Source organism: Corvus brachyrhynchos, unplaced genomic scaffold, assembly GCF_000691975.1.
Source record: "Corvus brachyrhynchos isolate BGI_N302 unplaced genomic scaffold, ASM69197v1 scaffold302, whole genome shotgun sequence".
In the NCBI taxonomy this organism is placed as follows: Eukaryota; Metazoa; Chordata; class Aves; order Passeriformes; family Corvidae; genus Corvus; species Corvus brachyrhynchos.
Genome location: NW_008237244.1, coordinates 3,268,946 through 3,278,263, shown reverse-complemented (window position 1 = coordinate 3,278,263; position 9,318 = coordinate 3,268,946).

Below are 9,318 nucleotides of genomic sequence, written 5' to 3'. Positions count from 1 at the left end.
CTGCCCTCCTCATGCGGTTGAGGAAAAGAGACATAGAACCTGATGCACTAGATGTGTTCACTGATAACCTGACTTCCCAGCCATAGAGCAGTGACAGAGGGTGAAAGGGTCAATGTCTGCTTCTGAGTAACTTTTAAAATTATATGTTGGTCCCAACAATCCAGACATAAGAAAACTGTACAGTTGTTTGTGGGTTAAGTGGAACACACTGTGCTGGAGTTTAGACAGGCACTTCTAGTTTCAGCCAGAAGCACCCAGTCAGTTGCTGTCTTTGTGAAAATAATGCAGAGCTGACTTCTACATCCCAGCCTGTCTTGTTGACATGACTACTGGACAACAAGCTTTTGGGGAGAGCCCAACAGATCACCCTTCTGCCTTGGTCAGTACAGACCAATCAGTAACCAGCTTTTGGCTTTTTTGTAAGTTTTTCATCCATACACTCCTTCACATTTTCCCACTATTTTTTCTGTATTTTATTTCTAAAACATGACCTTTACCATGGAATTCTGCTTTAGGTTTGTTAAGGTTTTATTATCAGAGAACCAGAGCCACTGACCAAAACCTTCTGGAGGGCTGACAATGGGGCACGAGCAGCCCCGTGGGCCAGGGGTAGCACCCAGTAAGGTGAGTCAATGGAAAGTATCTCCAGAGGACCTTCCAGCTGAGGCTGGAACTTATTATGGGATGATTAGAAGTACCACAGATGAGAAAAGGGATAGACTACGGTTGTTTTGGAGGAACAAGCATGAATAAAGAGAGGGATAAGGAAATAAAAGGAGCTGGTTGCATGCAAACCTGTGGCTGGTCAGCATATTTGTTGGGTCATGTCCTGCACCTGACCAGCACAGTCTGTCTTGTCTTCCTATTAACCTCCATCTCTATTTACCTGGGTGGGGGGGACTCTTTCCTGCATACATGAGTGGTAGATATGCATACATATCTAAGTGCCAGCAACTGGATTTGAACTACAAGTCACAAAGTCCATGTACCTGGGGTACCAACAACCCCAGCAAGTGAGGGTCCATACAACAATGTGTCCTTGCTAGCTGTTGTCAAGCAGCACACGCCAGCAGATAGAAGTGGCCTGGGAGCCAAGTACCAAAGTGGCCATAAGCCTGGGCTGGGTACATGCATATCTGTGAGAGCTGGAGGAACTGGCTACTGGAGGCACCAGGAGGTCCAGGTCAACTCTTGAAGAGACCATGGGGTCCCAGAGTCATGTGTGTGCAAGTCTCTGGGCATGAGGCAGCTGGACACAAGAGGGTGCAAGGGTGAGTTGCTGAGCTTGGTGTCTGACCTTACAGGGGATCCATATTGTGCATAGGGGACTGGGGGGGAACATGTGTGTCTGTGAGGGATGGACATGCTCCTCACCCTGGCCTACACTCTGTCTGTGTATAAAACATCACCTGAGTAAGTAAATGGAAAAGCACCAGAGACTGTTCCTAGGACCTGAACCCAATCACAGTAACTGTAAAGTAAGAATAACCCTCATTGTGCCCTGAGTCTGTGCCAACAAACACTCCCAAACAGGTTGAAGGCATGCTTTGGGATGTAGCTCAAGTTAAAGTTTGCACGCAGTCATCCTTTTTTGGAAGCTAAGCAAACCTAAGGCCCCTCCTCTGCCAGTTAGTTTCAGTGCCCAAGATTTAGCCTGCACACATTTAATTTACTGACCGAGCTGTAGGCACAGAACCCTTCCCTGGGCGCTGCACTCTTCACTTGGCCACTGAGCATGGTGCCCCTGCACCAAAAAAATTCTGGATATCACCCTGCATGTACTGTGGTCACTGGCCCTTCTCCCTACCCAGCTCAATGCAGGATCAAACATTCAGTTATACCACCCCACTCCAACCGGCATTGGCTCATACTTCTGCTCCCACTGAATCCCCCCATTGATTCCCCTGGTATGGAAGGTTATACTTTTTCCTATACTACCTATTGGTTTTTCTTACTCAAGATCCATAAACATCCATGTACCCTGTTCACCTTTAAAGTCCTCTTTGCAAATCCTCTGTCTTTTCAAATCCTCTACCCAGCAAACACTTGCAGCAAGTAGCCCATTAATGGGCTGAGCTACCACTGATCAGGTTGACTGTGACTGTTTTATTATTTCTTTGTGATGAAAGGCTTGAACTCTGCCCCAAGATAAGGAGCAAGAAGAGACTAGCAGGAGAATAATATTTCTTGTGGAAAGACAAGGTTTTTTTAACTTGCATTTCTCAGCTCTGATGGACTACAGAAAAATGAACAGAAATGCCTAACAGTGGAGTGGAAACCCTACACAGTGTTTCTCTTCATAATGCCACATCAGGCTTCAGTGATGCTTACCCCCATGTGCCTGTTTCTCCTGAAAGATCTCAATGATTCTCCTCAGTGTCTTCTCTGCACCAACCTGCACAGCTGAGCCGCAGCAGCGGAGAGTTGTGGGGTGCCAACAATCAGTGATGGGGTGCAAGAACTCCTCTTACCCAATCCTGCCTTCAGAGAACAGGTTGCTGCAGCTGCAGCTGCACATTACAGGTCCTACTGCAATTGTGGGAGGGATGTAGGCTCTGCTGGAGAGGACATCTTCACCACATGAATCTCTCTCCTGCCTCCACTCTTCTAGATCTGTCACAATTTGTTTCTCAGAATTTTTCAATGGCAATCTCTTTACTTCTGCTATAAATTTGATACATTCCTAAGCAGATGGATAAAATATTTGCTAGTAGGAGGTAGGTAAGAGTCAGCATTGAACAATGAGCAGTTGACCCATATTTTACATTGTTAAGGGACTGGATTAATAAATACAACAGGATGAATAAAATCAGCAAGTGAAGAGCACAGGGAAATTTCACTGCTTGTGCAAAAGGGAGTACATCTCCCATCCCAAGTGACCATGCTTTTGCTTAGGACTAGCATGAAAGTCATCCCCCAGAGTAAACAAAAGCTAAATCTTGCCAAACAAACATGGTCACTCCTCACTTACTGATTTACAAAACCAGCTGATGAAGAGAATGAAGAAGCAGCCTACAGCCAGTCCTGAGACAGTCTCAGCTACAAAATTACTTGAAAAATGCATGCAAGTTGGCTGGGAAATGAGCAGTGTCACAGAGATTGAACACAGGCTGTAAGTCCATAAACAAAGAGGAACAAAAGATAAACATGAACATACAGAGCTGATGGGAGAATATCTGGGGCAAGGATTGGGTGTGGGGAGGGGAGGAAAAAAGGACTAGAAATCTGCCCTAAGTCTGTTTTTATTTAATGTCTATTATGATCTGGAAGGAAGCAATAAACACCACAATTATTCAATTTATATTTGATGTAACAACTCCTATGAATTAGAGAGGTGTTGTGTAAACCAATGGAGACAGACACAAAACATAAAGAAACTAAGACAGGCTGGAAATAACAAAACAACAGCCAAGTGGATGGGCACAAAGCAATAGTCCGCAGGAGGAGGCTCAACCTCAAATGCAGACATGAACTGGAGAAATGTGCTTAAAGAAGGGAGACAGAAGGTCCTAATAACAGCAGAGACCAACAAACTGTGATCCTGTGGAGCAGACTCATCCCAAAGGAAGCAATGGGGTAAGTATCTGGACCTATTGATTTATGAGGAATTAAGTCAAAGAGACGAGTTTGGCTGTAGGACAGCTGAGCAAAGAGAGCAGTGTGCTCAGGCGTTAATGTTGAGACAATCTGCTGGAGGTGAGGAAATACCCTGGGGACGTCTATCTATTTTGACAGTGTAAACATCACAAAGGAGGAGAAGGACTGATTTATGGAGTGAGGAGGAACAAAGGTCAAAAACAAGCTAAAAGAAATATAGGCTGACTCATTGACAGGGTGAGCCGTACTGCCCTGTGAAACAGCTACCTGTGGAGCGGTCTGACATTTCTCTCTCTGAATACCTTAAAAGTAGATTGCACACAAACATGTGAGAAAATAGTTTCTAAGAAACAGGTTTTTGTCTTTGAGAGGAGAGACTGAATGGATGTAGAGGGCAATGGCAGCCTGGGTTTCTCTGCTAATGCATCCTGTCCATTGTAAAATCCTAAGAAGTGAGCCTCTCTCTCCTAAACTGCCCTCACAATACAGCTGCCTGGGAAGAAAAAAAAAAAAAATAATAAATCCAGGGGATAGCTGAAGCAAAAACATGAGAAGAGAGAGGCCAGGGAACTAAAGTGAAAGACCTCTCAGGAGGTACCACCTAGGAAAAATCAGATTCAGATACCTTAAAAGTAGATTGCACACAAACATGTGAGAAAATAGTTTCTAAGAAACAGGTTTTTGTCTTTGAGAGGAGAGACTGAATGGATGTAGAGGGCAATGGCAGCCTGGGTTTCTCTGCTAATGCATCCTGTCCATTGTAAAATCCTAAGAAGTGAGCCTCTCTCTCCTAAACTGCCCTCACAATACAGCTGCCTGGGAAGAAAAAAAAAAAAAAAATCATAAATCCAGGGGATAGCTGAAGCAAAAACATGAGAAGAGAGAGGCCAGGGAACTAAAGTGAAAGACCTCTCAGGAGGTACCACCTAGGAAAAATTCAGATTCAGATCAGGGACCTGGATGCTTCAGGGTTTAGGGGCTGGATTATTCCACAGATAAAAGAGAAACCTGAGCTCTCTGCTCCTTTCATCAGGCTGAAGTTGAGCCCACATCTTCCAGCTGCCCAAAGACTGCCCTAGCCACACAGCCTAGGAGAGGGAACAAGGTTACCAATCCTCTCTTCTATGCATTTACTCTCTTCCCCAGGAGAAGGGAGGATGCACAGGGAATCAAAAAAACATTCAGCAGAAGAAAAGGGCAGGGTGGCAGTGTGGACGGTGAACTTTAAAGCTGACTGCTCAGCACAATATGGATTTGGATGGCTCTGGAAGCAGGACTAGAAGCTGATGATTAAGAGGAACTTGGCTGGTAGACATGCAGATGGCTCAGGAATTTAGGCAACCTGAGGGTGGAGAGGAAAGGGCAAGGAATTTTGAGATGTAGTATTGGTTGCAATGTAAGTTAATCTAGCACCAATTTCTTACAGGATCACTCTTTTAAGATGTGAATCCTCTCTCCTGTGCCAGATGAATGTCCAGAATATACTGGAAAATCACCCTTAATTTAGATAATTCTGTTCCCCAGAGGAGTAGCTATAATGCCTTATAAAACTATATCTCATGCTTTGGGCTGAAGGAAAGGAAAAAAGAAGTCTATTGAAAAACATGTCTGCAAGAATAAGACACCAGGAATTGGCTTCCCAGCTGTCTGAAGAAGATAAGGACAAAAGTGAAAGTGAGAAGCATTTTAATAAATCACTGGTGAGGCAAACATTAGACTTGGCAATAAGCTGTATTTCTTTACCTAGGTATTAGTCAGTGTTTTTGAAAAACCTCACATGGGTATAAATAAATCATTGAAACAAACAAACAAAACCAATTACTCCTTACTTCAGAAAGCTGGGAAGACACCCAAACTCCAGATGAGAAGGGAGAACTCTCACCATACAGAATCATCAAAGGTATTCAAACATTAGGTATTTCCACTCTGATTCCCTTTATTATACAGACAGTCCATGAGTGAAGCAGCCATTTCCAGTTTTAGTGCACAGAATGGTTGGACAGTATCTTCATTAGGCAGGAGGTAAGTGCCAGGGTCATGCTTTCTATGGACAGCTCCTGGAGGCATCGAATCACACAATAGCTGAGGCTGACAATCACCCCTGGAGATGGTCTCGTCAGTCTCCTGCCCAAATCAGGGTCATGTGATGATGATCCTCTACCAGAGATTGAGACCTCACAACCTCTCTGGGCAGCTCGTGCTAGTATATGACAACCTTTGGAATGAAAAAGATTTATTATTGTGTTTTAGTGGAATTTCCTGTGTTTCATTTGTTCCCATTGCCTCTAGTCCTTCCATCAAGGAAAGTCCAGCCCCATCTTCTTCACACCCCCTCCCTCAGGTATTTATACACATGGATGAGACTCCATCTCCAGGCTGAGCCACAGCTCTCACAGGCTGGTCTTGTATGTCACATGCTTGAGTCCCTTAGACATCTTAATGGCCCTTCACTGGACCAGCTCCATAATATCCAAATCTCTCTTGTACTGGGGACCCAGCAGTTCAGACCTGTCTCACCAGTGCTCAGCTGAAGGGAAGGATCACCTTCCTCATCCTTACCCTGCTGGCAGTGCTCTGTCTGGCACACCTCCGGCGGCTGTTGGCCTCTGCTGCAAGGGCACAGTGCTGGCCCGCAGCCAGCCTACATCCACCAGCCCCACCAGGGCCTTTCCTGCAGCTGCCCTCCAGGCAGTCAGCCCCCAGCTTGAACTGCTGCAGACCACTGGTCTGGCACAATGTTTTAATCTCTTTGGAAATAAAGGGATAATCTCAGTTCTGCACCCTTTATGTGTGCACTATGGGACAGTCCCACAGATGAACATTTCTCTGTCAGCCCTGCAGACTAGGCAAGCAAAGAGGAGATTTCAGCTAGCTACTGAGAAAGACTTTTTAATGGTAAAGAAAGTAAAGTGATGGAAAATCATGCAATCATGAAAATTCTGTCACTAGAGTTTATACAAGTATCTAACAGGAAAATATTAGGCCTAGTTGATCTTGCTTTCCACTCCAAGCAGAGGGGTGGATTTAATGAACTGTCAAGGCCTTTGCCACAGTTTTGTGCTGATTCACCACACAAAAATAATGGCATCGATATGTGAAAAATCTTACCCTGTTATTCTAGGAATGGCACCTATCATCTCACACAGTGTTGAAACACAGTTACTTATTCCAAAACCACGCACTTTATGGTCTTCTCCTCTGCAGGATCGTGGTGTTCTACAAACACTAACAAATTATCTTCCCAGTACTCCTGAAGTTGAGAAGAAAATATTCTTCTATGTTTACTCATGGTCATTGAGTCAAAATTCCCAAAAGAAACCACAGACTTTGGCTTCTCATTTGAGATGCTTAAGAACAGATTTTTTTCAGCATCTAAAATATATCTTCAAATCAAATTTCCCATAATCGTGAGTGTTCTGCATATCCCATATCAGATTCCAGTTGTCAGGGTTTCCAGAAAATCAGTTACCATCTGTGAAAAGTTGTGAGTTCAGTGACTAGCCCAGCATTACATTTGGAATGAGGTGAAGTAGAGTAACAACAAAATCCATAATAGCAACAAAATCCAATACCAGGACAACACTCAGTTTCCCAAACCACAGTACAATCCTTTCCTATTTTGAAGTCCTCGGCCATCACCCTCCAAATTCCACAGCTTCTGCAATAAGGTAACCATGATTCATCCCACAGCAGATCCATCCTCTGCAGTGAGGGGAAAAAAAAGGCAAAGAAACCACTAGTTTGTGGTCATGCGATTAGAAATTGGAAGATAATGTACAAAGGACTTGAATCATTGCAGTTTTAGTTCTGGCATTCCTTAACCTTGCTTGGCAATTATTACAGGATTTTCTGGGTTGGGGTTTTTTTTTTACTGTTTCAAGTAGTTTCTTAGGCTTTTACAAAAGCAAACTGGAAAGACAAATTTCTTCACATGGAACCTGCTGCTCCACAGCTGGGTAAACAGCAGAGTGGAACTTTCATATCCTCATCCCAGTTCAGCGGGTGAGAGGAGAGATGGGGCAGAGCTGCTAATACTGATACTCTGTTATCCTCAGATGGTGTTAGCAGTTGCGTATCTTCAGACATGACTCGTGCATTCCACAGGAAAACAGTGGCACTTCTTTTCTTGAAAGAGGTAGTTTTCAGACTAATCTCCTGCTTTTACTCCAGCTTTCATCCCTCACGTTTGGTTAATTTTATAGGTATACCAGCATATTGGCTGTCCTCCTGTTATAAAAAACCACAACGCCGTATTGTTAAAAGAGGGTCAGTTGGCTACAATTGTCTCTGTAGATGTTAGGGCCAAACAACCCATGGTCGATTTGTAACTGGATAGGAAAGCTAAGTACCTTCTTCCTGAAACTGTGTGTAGTTCCTGTGCTGCTTTTCTGAACCTAAAATAAGACTGAAAGCATAGATCTTCATTCTGACCTTCCACAGGTTTTATATACTTCCAATTACCCTAAAGAGTTAATTTCAAGTAAGTAACACCAGTAAGTAACAGTACTGTTGTAAAAACATTTTTTGTCATTTAAACATGGCTGTTTTCCCATGTTAAAAATTCACAAATGTTCTAATACATGTCTGTACATAAAAGCCCAATTCATTTCTTCTTTTTGGCAGTGTAAATCTCTTACCACAATAAAGTCAATACAGAAGCACCAATAAAGCAATTAGATCTGAAGCATCTCTGGTTGTTTAATAACTTTAGGCCTGTATATTCATGGGTCTTGGTCTTCTGGCTCTAAATATCTAGAATAACTGAAGAAGTCTAATGCATTTCCCTGCAGAAGAAAAGAAGCTAAGATTGGAATTACTGCATTTGGGATGTACAAGCAAGAATCACAGGACCAATCATGCAAAATAAAGGATATTATTATAAGAATCATTCAGAAGCTGTGTGAAAGACAACAAGCTGAAAGGATGTGTTTAAACATGCCAAATGTGTTTGGGATATCTCAGAAGCATTTCTGCATCCTCAGATACAAACTGATTGGTTTTTGTCATTTAGGACTAGCTAGCCTACAAAGCAATTCAGTACACTGTGAGGCCAGAAGAAAGCATAAGATGAAAAAAAGACAAGTTTTTTGTCTCACTATTGCTACTTACAACTCCAGTGACATATGTCAAAAATCCATGTAACATCAGATTTTGACAATTTCTTTGTTTCTAATGACTAGGCAAAATCCCTAAGTGACACGACTTTAAGGAAGGCTTTCAGCAAAGACCAGGGCTGATGAAGCCCATGAAACAGCAACAATAAACGAAGAGACCAAAACCTGATGCCACTGATCCAGTTCAGTGCTATGGCAGAAACACCAGTCCTTGAATGGGAGCTAATAAAGCACATCTAATTGGTATTATAATCACATCTCTACCTCTTTTTACACCCTCAACTGGTATTCATGTTACATACCTGTGCACACAGTTAGTACCACATGAGTTCTAGTACCATTGTTGCATTAATGGTGTTTGATCTCTAATTTATATCCACTGTTTGAGTGCTCACCAAAAGCACATTATGTGCCCAAGACCCTAGAGGGCTAATATCTACTTGATAAACTGAAATGCTCTGCTTGCCACTATAAATTCTCAGGAAAATCTGCACTAATACTTAGGATTTTTTAATTTAATCTGATAGAATGGTTGAGGCCGGCAGGTACCTCTGGGGAGCCTCCAGTCAATCCCCTGCCCAAATGAGGGTCATGTTGCCTGTGATTA